This window comes from Sitophilus oryzae, unplaced genomic scaffold (assembly GCF_002938485.1).
Source record: "Sitophilus oryzae breed Bouriz unplaced genomic scaffold, Soryzae_2.0 scaffold_1903_pilon_pilon, whole genome shotgun sequence".
Taxonomy (NCBI): Eukaryota; Metazoa; Arthropoda; class Insecta; order Coleoptera; family Curculionidae; genus Sitophilus; species Sitophilus oryzae.
In genome coordinates, this window is record NW_022146617.1 from 683176 (window position 1) to 692214 (window position 9039).

Below are 9039 nucleotides of genomic sequence, written 5' to 3' on the forward strand. Positions count from 1 at the left end.
CTTCCACTAATTTTAAAAAAGTAAAAAAAATACCTGAAAGTGTGCTTTCATAACAGTAATGCTTCCATAAAATTTCATTGGTCTATCTCTTTTTGTTTTCAAGATAAAAAATTAAAACATTAATTTTCCGCCGTCTTTGTACCGCGATATCTCCCTAATGGTTGACTTTTGACCCAACGTTTATAAAACAAACTACCCTTTATTTTGAACAAGGAATCACCCCCTAAAGTTTTTCGCATTTGTTTTGAAACACCCTGTATATTGCATTGATCATACAGTTAAATATAATATAAGGTACATTTTATATTACATACCATTTCGCTTATTTTTATTCTGTAAATGTTATATTTTATGATATGTCATTTTATTTCCATTTCTATAATTCCTCAATGCTTTTGGCTTTTATTATATTTTTGGCATTTATGGAGGTAATTTGTTATTCCTCAATGCTTAAACTTATGTTGCATTCATCGACTTGACAAAAATCTTCGACTCTGGAAACAGCGATGCACTTCAGGCAATTATGAAAAAGTTCGTAGTATCTAAAAAATTTCTTACAGTGTGTAAAAGCCTCCATAACAACAACAAGTCAAGAGTGTCACAACATGGATCACTGCGCGATCTCCCCCTAACAAATACAAGAGTTAGGCAGGGATGTCTCTTAGCCCCACTCCTATAAACATATTTATGGTAGCGCTCCCCATTATAGTGGACAGCATACTGCAGGAAAGAGGAATGGGCATTAGATATATATTCGAAGGCGGTTTGTTCAACATAAAAAGACTCACAGAAATTCAATACGCTGCGCTGATGACTGCGCTGTAGTTGCAAAAACGTTACAGCATTGCAATTACAAGAAATGTTGAACAAATATACCTGGGTATACAGGGTTGTTCACCACATACGACACGGAGTATTGTAGCTAAACGATTAGATTTTTACAAATTGTAAGTTTTGGGTTCGTTGAAGGACTATTGGAGCTACAATTTAAAAATATTTTACAAGATACAGAATGTCCCATATAAGTAAAAAATATCATAGTTGTATTTTTTTAAATGGAACACCCAATATATTATTCTATTTTTGGATTCTACGATTGAAATAAAGGTAAATTTGATTAAGGTTTATCACACTTAAACCTTACCGTTTTTGAAATATTTTCAATTTTAAGAAATTGCAGTAAAAATTTTAATGTTTCATTTCTCCAAGGGTATCAAAGTTTTTAATACTAAATATTTACTGAAGATTATTTATTGATCAGATATTGTGTTGCAATAATAAAAATTTTACTACCTTATACAGAGTGTCCAAAAATTTATATTAAATAATTACTAGCTTTAAACGGCAATAACTTGTTTAAGTTAAATAGAACACCCTGTATATTTTACGTGAATCATATGCACAATTTAATTGTCTATCAAATTTCATTATACCATTTTTTACCTATCTCTGCAACTTTTCGTAGAAAATGCATTTTCTTATAATTTAGACCTCATTTATCACTATACCCATGGAATATTGACATTTCAGATTTTTTTTAAGCAACATATATGCAGAAAATGTACAAGTGGTAAATATTGCAAGCCTATTGGTATACTAAAAAAACTATTTAAATCTTTATAAAAGAGTATACGAATTAAATATACCACCATTATTTCCGACCAAAAATTAGTTAATTACATACTTTTAAATTGTTTTAATTAATAAAGTATTCTAAATAAATGTGGATTTGGCTCAGAAATCAATATAATAATAAATTATGAAAATAAACGTCTCTGTTTTTATAAAACAGCGCATTCGGCAAAAAATGAAATAAAATTTATAAGGCGTTACTTTTTACCACACTGTCTAATACACACACAAAATTCAGTTTTTTAGTATTTGGAGCAATTATTATTAATCAACATAAACAGGCAATTAATGTAGTCTGAATACTGGGATCATATTAATTGGTCCTTTTTAACATAAATATTTAAACAGTTTTTTTTATTTTTTTTTTATGAAATAAGCGAGCTATATCGACAATATCAGTATCTGTACTCTTGGAAAATGTGTTACATCTTTAAAAATAATCTAAAATGTCAATATTCCATGGGTATAGTGATAAATGAGGTCTAAATTATAAGAAAATGCATTTTCTACGAAAACTTGAAGATATAGGTAAAAAATTGTATAATTCAATTTGATAGACAATTACATTGTGCATCTGATTCACGCAAAATATATAGGGTGTTCCATTTAAATTAAACACACTATTGCCGTTTAAATCTAGTAATTATTTAATATACATTTTTGGACACTCTGTATAAGGTAGTAAATTTTTTATTATTGCAACACAATATCTGGTCAATACATAATCTTCAGTAAATATTTAGTTTTAAAAACTTTAATACCCTTGGAGAAATGAAGCCTTAAAATTTTTACTGCAATTTCATAAAATTGAAAATATTTCAAAAACGGTAAGGTTTAAGTATGATGAACCTTAATCAAATTTACCTTTATTTTAATGGTAGAATCTAAAAATAGAATAATATACAGGGAATTCCATTTAAAAAAATACAACTATAATATTTTTTACTTAGTTGGGACACTCTGTATCTTGTAAAAATATTTTTAAATTGTAGCTCTAATAATCCTTCAACGAACCCAAAACTTACAATTTGTAAAAATCTAATCGTTTAGCTACAATACTCCGTGTCGTATGTGGTGAACAACCCTGTATAAGGTTTTGGGCCTTAAGCTGAACATCGATAAAACTAAAATCACGTGCACTCCCCTGGAAAGTCACAATAATGCTATAAAAATCGGAGAAGAACTAATGGAATAAGTAGCGGAATTTAATTACCTCGGCATTTTGATTTCGGAAAAGACCAATATCGACTCTGAAATTCAGCACAGAAGTAGCAGCACCTCAAACTATGGAACTATGCATTCTGGAAATTAAAAGACGGGGTTTTCTAAAATCCATATTTGAGCACAAAAATCGAACGAAACTTGCAGTGTACCGAGCAATAACAATCCCAACCATGTTATAATATGGAAGTGAAACCTGGGTGCCGTACCGCCGCCACCGGCACATGAAAGAAGTTGCAACAGAGACACATTAGACAATTCTTAAGAATAAAATGGTTCCACCATATCTCAAACGTATCTATCCTTGAAAATTCTAGCTGTGAGAGCGTTGAAGTCATGATTACTAAATTCCGCTTAAGATGGTTTGGTAGAAGAAAATCGCTTAACGAAATCTTTTCTTTATGGTAAGCTTGTAAACGATAAGAAGAAACCGGATGGACAACTCAAACGTTACAAGGATATTTTCCACGAAAAGTAAAAGGGGATAAGCATGCAGAATAATGGGAAGAAGCAGCGCAAACGCAATGGAGAAGAATTGTAAACTCAGCTAACAGCGACAACCAAAAAGTAAAAAAGCAACAAAACAATGAGATCTATGAATGTCCGGAGTGCGGAAGAGAGATAACGGACTTTTCAGTATCGGACTTTTCAGTCACAGAAAAATTCATGAAAGGAAAGGCCTTGCGTAACCATCTTCTGATGCGTGTTAAATACTCGTCAGCGAGTAATGGCACTAGTAGTAGTAATGTTTATTGCATAAATAGAGATATTTATTGATTTAACTGTTATTTTTTGCTTTTTTGATGATTATGAAACTACGATAATGACGTCAAATCTTGCAAAAAAAAATGATTATATTAAGTCTATAGTCAAAACACAACTACACTATTCATTCACATTAAAATAACATTCAATGGTATCCGCATAGGTATATACTGTTAATATATGAGAGAAATGAATATCTCACAATATTTAGCAATCGCATTACAGCCATAAAATTTACAAGCCGATAAAATATAATTCGAATAATTTTTTATTGCTCCACGCAGTATGTTATCGTGTGGGCAGACCACCCTATACTTAACTCGGCATATGGCCGATTCGCATTGACAAGATAATAAACGTTATTGGTCTGTGGAATTCGCGACCGGCGTCTCACTCGGTTCCTTCGGTTTAAACCCAAACAATTACCCATTAGTTGTTACGCAATTAAGATGTTGGGTTGAAACCGACCCTGCAAGGCGCAGGGTGTTATTACGTAACCATGGGACCCGTGCCACCGCAAATATAATTTACGTGTGGTTTTGAAGAAGGTAGAGGTGAATAAATTTGAATGCAACAATGTATTTACTTAAATAAAGAAAAATTATGCATGGTAAATGAAAGCAGTGTTACAAAAAGATATAGATAGTGTTTTATGTAATATTGTAGTCTCTAATGTCAATGCTGTGGAGTTTTCATTATTTTTGTATTGATGGTTGATTTAATCCTTATTTATTGTCATGCTATTAATATCAATTATTTAAATGTGCCCAATGTCCCCTAAAGACCCCTGACTTAAAACAAGTTTTATTTAATTATATTTTTTAAGAATAGTTGTTTCAACGAAATGCATGGTTTCAATAATTTTTAAAGTGTAATTATTAAATAATAATTAAAAACAAAATGACTGCTAATAAAATTCTAAATGGGAACTAAGAAGAACGAAGTCAAAATTTTGCAAGGCCAGTAAACTAAATAAATATTAACACTTTTCCCCTCAATTAAAAAAAGCGAGAATAACTATACTACTACTAGAATAAACTAAATAACCCATATCAGGTGATGGCAAAACAGGGTATTGAAATGTTGTGTCAAAAAGGAGTCAGTGCACACTCGGGTTTCCAATTTTCAGAACCGGAGTTTCGTTTTGAAATTCCGGGATTGACCATCAGAATGAGAAATGTAATCTACAAAAATACTTAATAAAAATACAGCTACATATATCAAAAATAAAATGAGAAAAGAGCTTTATTAAAATAGACAAAACAAAGTACACGATGTGTCAAACACCTTCCAACGTTGGACACATGAATATTTGCCACATCGTGTAGCAGACCCCTTGTGAATTGCAATATTGTCGAAGCCTATGCCAAATGATTCGAACCAACATTGGAAGGGAAGCATCGTGTTTTGAAAAATTAAAGTGTATAAAGTCAAATCACTTTAGGATCCCGGGATTTAATATCCAGACCTCACGTACCACAATTCACTCCTTGATCGAAACGATCAGTAGAGGGAGAAGGCCGATTCACCATCCTCCTCCCGGCGCAGGAAGTGACGTCATCAGCGACGTTAGCAGCTAAGAACATGTAAAATAGGCTAATAAACAAGAATAAACAGGTTTGAACCGCATTGAACCGCTTCTGATCAGCTTTGAACCGCTTTTTTTGTTTAAACCCGTGTATTTCAATTTTAAAGCCGTTGTTTCTTGTTCAAACCTGTTTATTCTTGTTTATTAGCCTATTTTACATGTTCTTAGCTGATAACGTCGCTGATGACGTCACTTCCTGCGCCGGGAGGAGGATGGTGAATCGGCCTTCTCCCTCTACTACGATCACCACGAAGCATCGCAGCAGACAGAAAAAAAAATATCAATATGGCGTTGCTTGATACATAGCCGCAGAGCTGCAAGCTCACAGAAAACTTAAAACTTCTTTTTTATTTAAATCATTCTAATGACGTTAAGTTATTTGATTTTAAGTCATTTTTCGAAAGAAGACTTAAGACTTAAAATATAAGTAATTTTCAAAATAATTTGCGATGTAAATTTTTATTCCGAAATAGAAAAAGAATTCATTAAAAAAAAGATTTACTATTCTTTTAAAAGGTTTAAGCACAGATCAGTTGGCCCACTCTTCGCCCGTATCAAAATTCCTCCCGCCGCTCCCCGCCTGTCTTGTAGACTTTAGTCAGTCTACATCCGTTGCTTGACGTGTACACAGCGTTCCAAGTTTTGTTTTCGGTCCGACGTATAGGGTGAACAAAAACTTGTGTTTTAGTTGTTTTGTTCGAATTGTAAATAAAATTTCTACTAGAAATATTTGTGCAGTGGATGGTTGTGAAAGTAGAATGATAGACAATATATCGTTCTTTAGGTGCACAAAAGATGAAGGAAGGTATATGTTTATATAGTATAGGATATTAAGTATATAATAATTAAAGTATTAGACATATTAAGTATATTATAGTTATGGAAACCCAACTATGAATAAATTGTTTTAAAAATATACACATAAATTAAGAAAATATTTTACTCGAAATATGCACAATATATTTATTTTTAACAGTTAGTTTATTATTTTAGTAGATATTTTCGATATTTTAGTAGATATTTTATATTTATATTATTTAATATATTTTATATATTTTATATTATATAATAATAATTCCCCTATTGACGATTCCATATTCCAAAGAATTAGGATAGAATAATATATCTAATATTTTAATATTAATGTATTCACCATAATATGTATAAGTCTATTCACTGTAAGAGTCTGATAAGGAAAATAGGATCCCACAGATATGAAAATTATACACCAGAACAATATCATAACCGTATTAGAATTTGCGGTTTATGAGATATGTTATTAAATAATAATAAGAAGAAAGTAAATAAATATTGATCAATTATTAAAGACGCCTAAAATTGTTAATCAATAAAACTAGTACTGTATTTTTATTTTTCTACTTGCTATATTAAAATTCCTTAGTATTTTTAGTTGATCCCTCGTATACGGCCAGCGTTCTGACTGATAAAATAGCACTTCCGCTGCACCCGGTAAACGTACAAATTTTTTGTCACCTCGAAGGGTCGCGGGCCGCCTTTGAAGTCAAAATAACAATAGAATTCCTTAGAGTGAGCCAACTGTATATGTATATATTGTTTAAACTGTGGTTTAAGTCATTAAAAAAATTAAGTCTTTTTATAAAAGACTTAAGTCAGATTTTTATGCTAAATTTTTAACGGGCGGAGGAAATTTCGACACTAAGCAGGTAGCGACTAAAATTTAATGGCAATTTTCGACACCAGCCCCAAGTTCCGTTTTTATCTGACAGGTATATTCGACACCAAATAAATATAGCTGCGAAATAAATAAAATATCATAATTAATTTATATATTTATTTTAATAAAAATAATGTACATTTTATATTTTAAAATTAATAATATCTGAATACAATACTTATTAATAATATCTGAATACAATACAATTTATTTGGTATTATAGGAATGGTAAGACATAGCTTTTATAAAATCTAACCTACATATTTGTTGGGATCGTAGTTTATCCACCATTTTCTCCATAAATACCAATTTAGCCTTAACGGTATTATCTTTGACTTTTGCTGGTATTTTTAAACTATTTATTTTGACATAAGTCTCTACTTGAAATTCTTTTAACTTTTCAATAAAAATAAAAATAGAAGGATGCGTTGAATAAAAAGAAGTATTAAATCTTGAATGAAAGGATTCACAGGCATTCGTAGTCCTCGCAATAGACGGATTCTGATTAGACCATATGTGCGGTGGAAATAGAGCGCTATCGATTATGTAATTTTCCAGTAAATAGTCTGCATATAAATCAAGTGACGCGTTTTTAGGTTTATATGACATAAGATCATAAACAAAGCAATCTTCAACATCTACTGGATTTAAATAAGTTAAACCAAACGTATGTCTTAACCATTTTCCAATTTCTGAATTTGTATCCTTATATTCTTGTACCAAACCCAAAGATTGAATTTTTTTAAACCAGTTCTGATGTAAGTGAAAACGGCATCCACTAATTTTTACATTTGGCCACATAGACAATAAAGCACAGTGAATTGCTTTTTCAAAGTCCACAAATATTTCAGTTGGCTCTAATGATAACTCAAATGTTTCAAAAATCTTTGACTTTAATAAAGAAAATAAATGTTTGTATGTCATTGACAATTTGTCCTTTAACAAACAGTATGCTAAAGGTACATAATGTCCATTTTCAAAGCCATGTATTGTAAATAATTGGAGAAAAAATTTGGTACTGTATGAAAATGTACCATCCATATACAAAGTTTGTAGTTTACACAACAAACGAATATTTGTCTCGCATGAAAATACAATTACATTAAATTCAGGATGATTTAAAAACAAAAAACTTTCATTGCGACAGGTTTTAGGAGAATAATTACTAACCGCGTTATGAACTTCTGATATGCTTCTAGGTAACGGACCTGGTAACAGTTTACGACGACAGTTGTAAATGTTTTTTCTTATGCAAGCTATGTCAGGAACCGTTAGCAAATTGGCATCACACTCAGTAACAGCAGTTCTTGTAATTTTTGCAGGCTTTTCTGATATATCCTCTTCGGCTTTTCTTTTACATGCATTGGTAACCATCTTTACTTGAAGCTTTTTCGGATCGGCTTCATGATTATGTACCAAATCACGTCTTGTGATGGTGAGGTCATTACAGCCTATTGTAAACACTTTTGCGGAACACTTAGTGTTTCTTTGAATGCAGCGCCAAAATATCTCGCCGCTTTTTAACACTTTCTGTTTTGAGAACGAATGATTCTCCACCACTAATAAATCTCGACCACGGGAACTTTTTATCAAACTCATGTTTAAAATATCTATAAGTGCACTAGTCAACGTCAAACAATAAACTGCAACTGAATAATTTTCGTGTAAATTTAGTCACAAGTACAGAAGTGACAATAAATATTGGGGAAACCCAATTAATTACCTACCTACCTGCTTTAGGGCGCGGTGTCGAAATTTCCTATAATAAAATTTGACCCCTCGATTACCCCAGGTACAAACACAATTTGGTGTCGAAAGTTCGCCCGCGCTTTTTAACAGCAGTATTTCTTTTTAAACTGTGAGGCGGCAGCCAGGCAGCAGAATAACAACACTCAATAACCACTAGCAACTAAAAAGTTAGTTTTTCGCAACCGGTTTATATTTTTTGTCATGTTACGCGAACGTAGTTATTCTCTATTTTCTTGTCTTTCAAGTGAATCAAGTAAATCGCCGACTCCGTTATATAGCTCAAAAGACGAACGAAAAAATTGATCTCGACTATATTGAAGAGTACCTTAAAATCATCCAGTCCTTAGATTATCCAATGGATATATTTCATAGAGTGTATTATTACTTT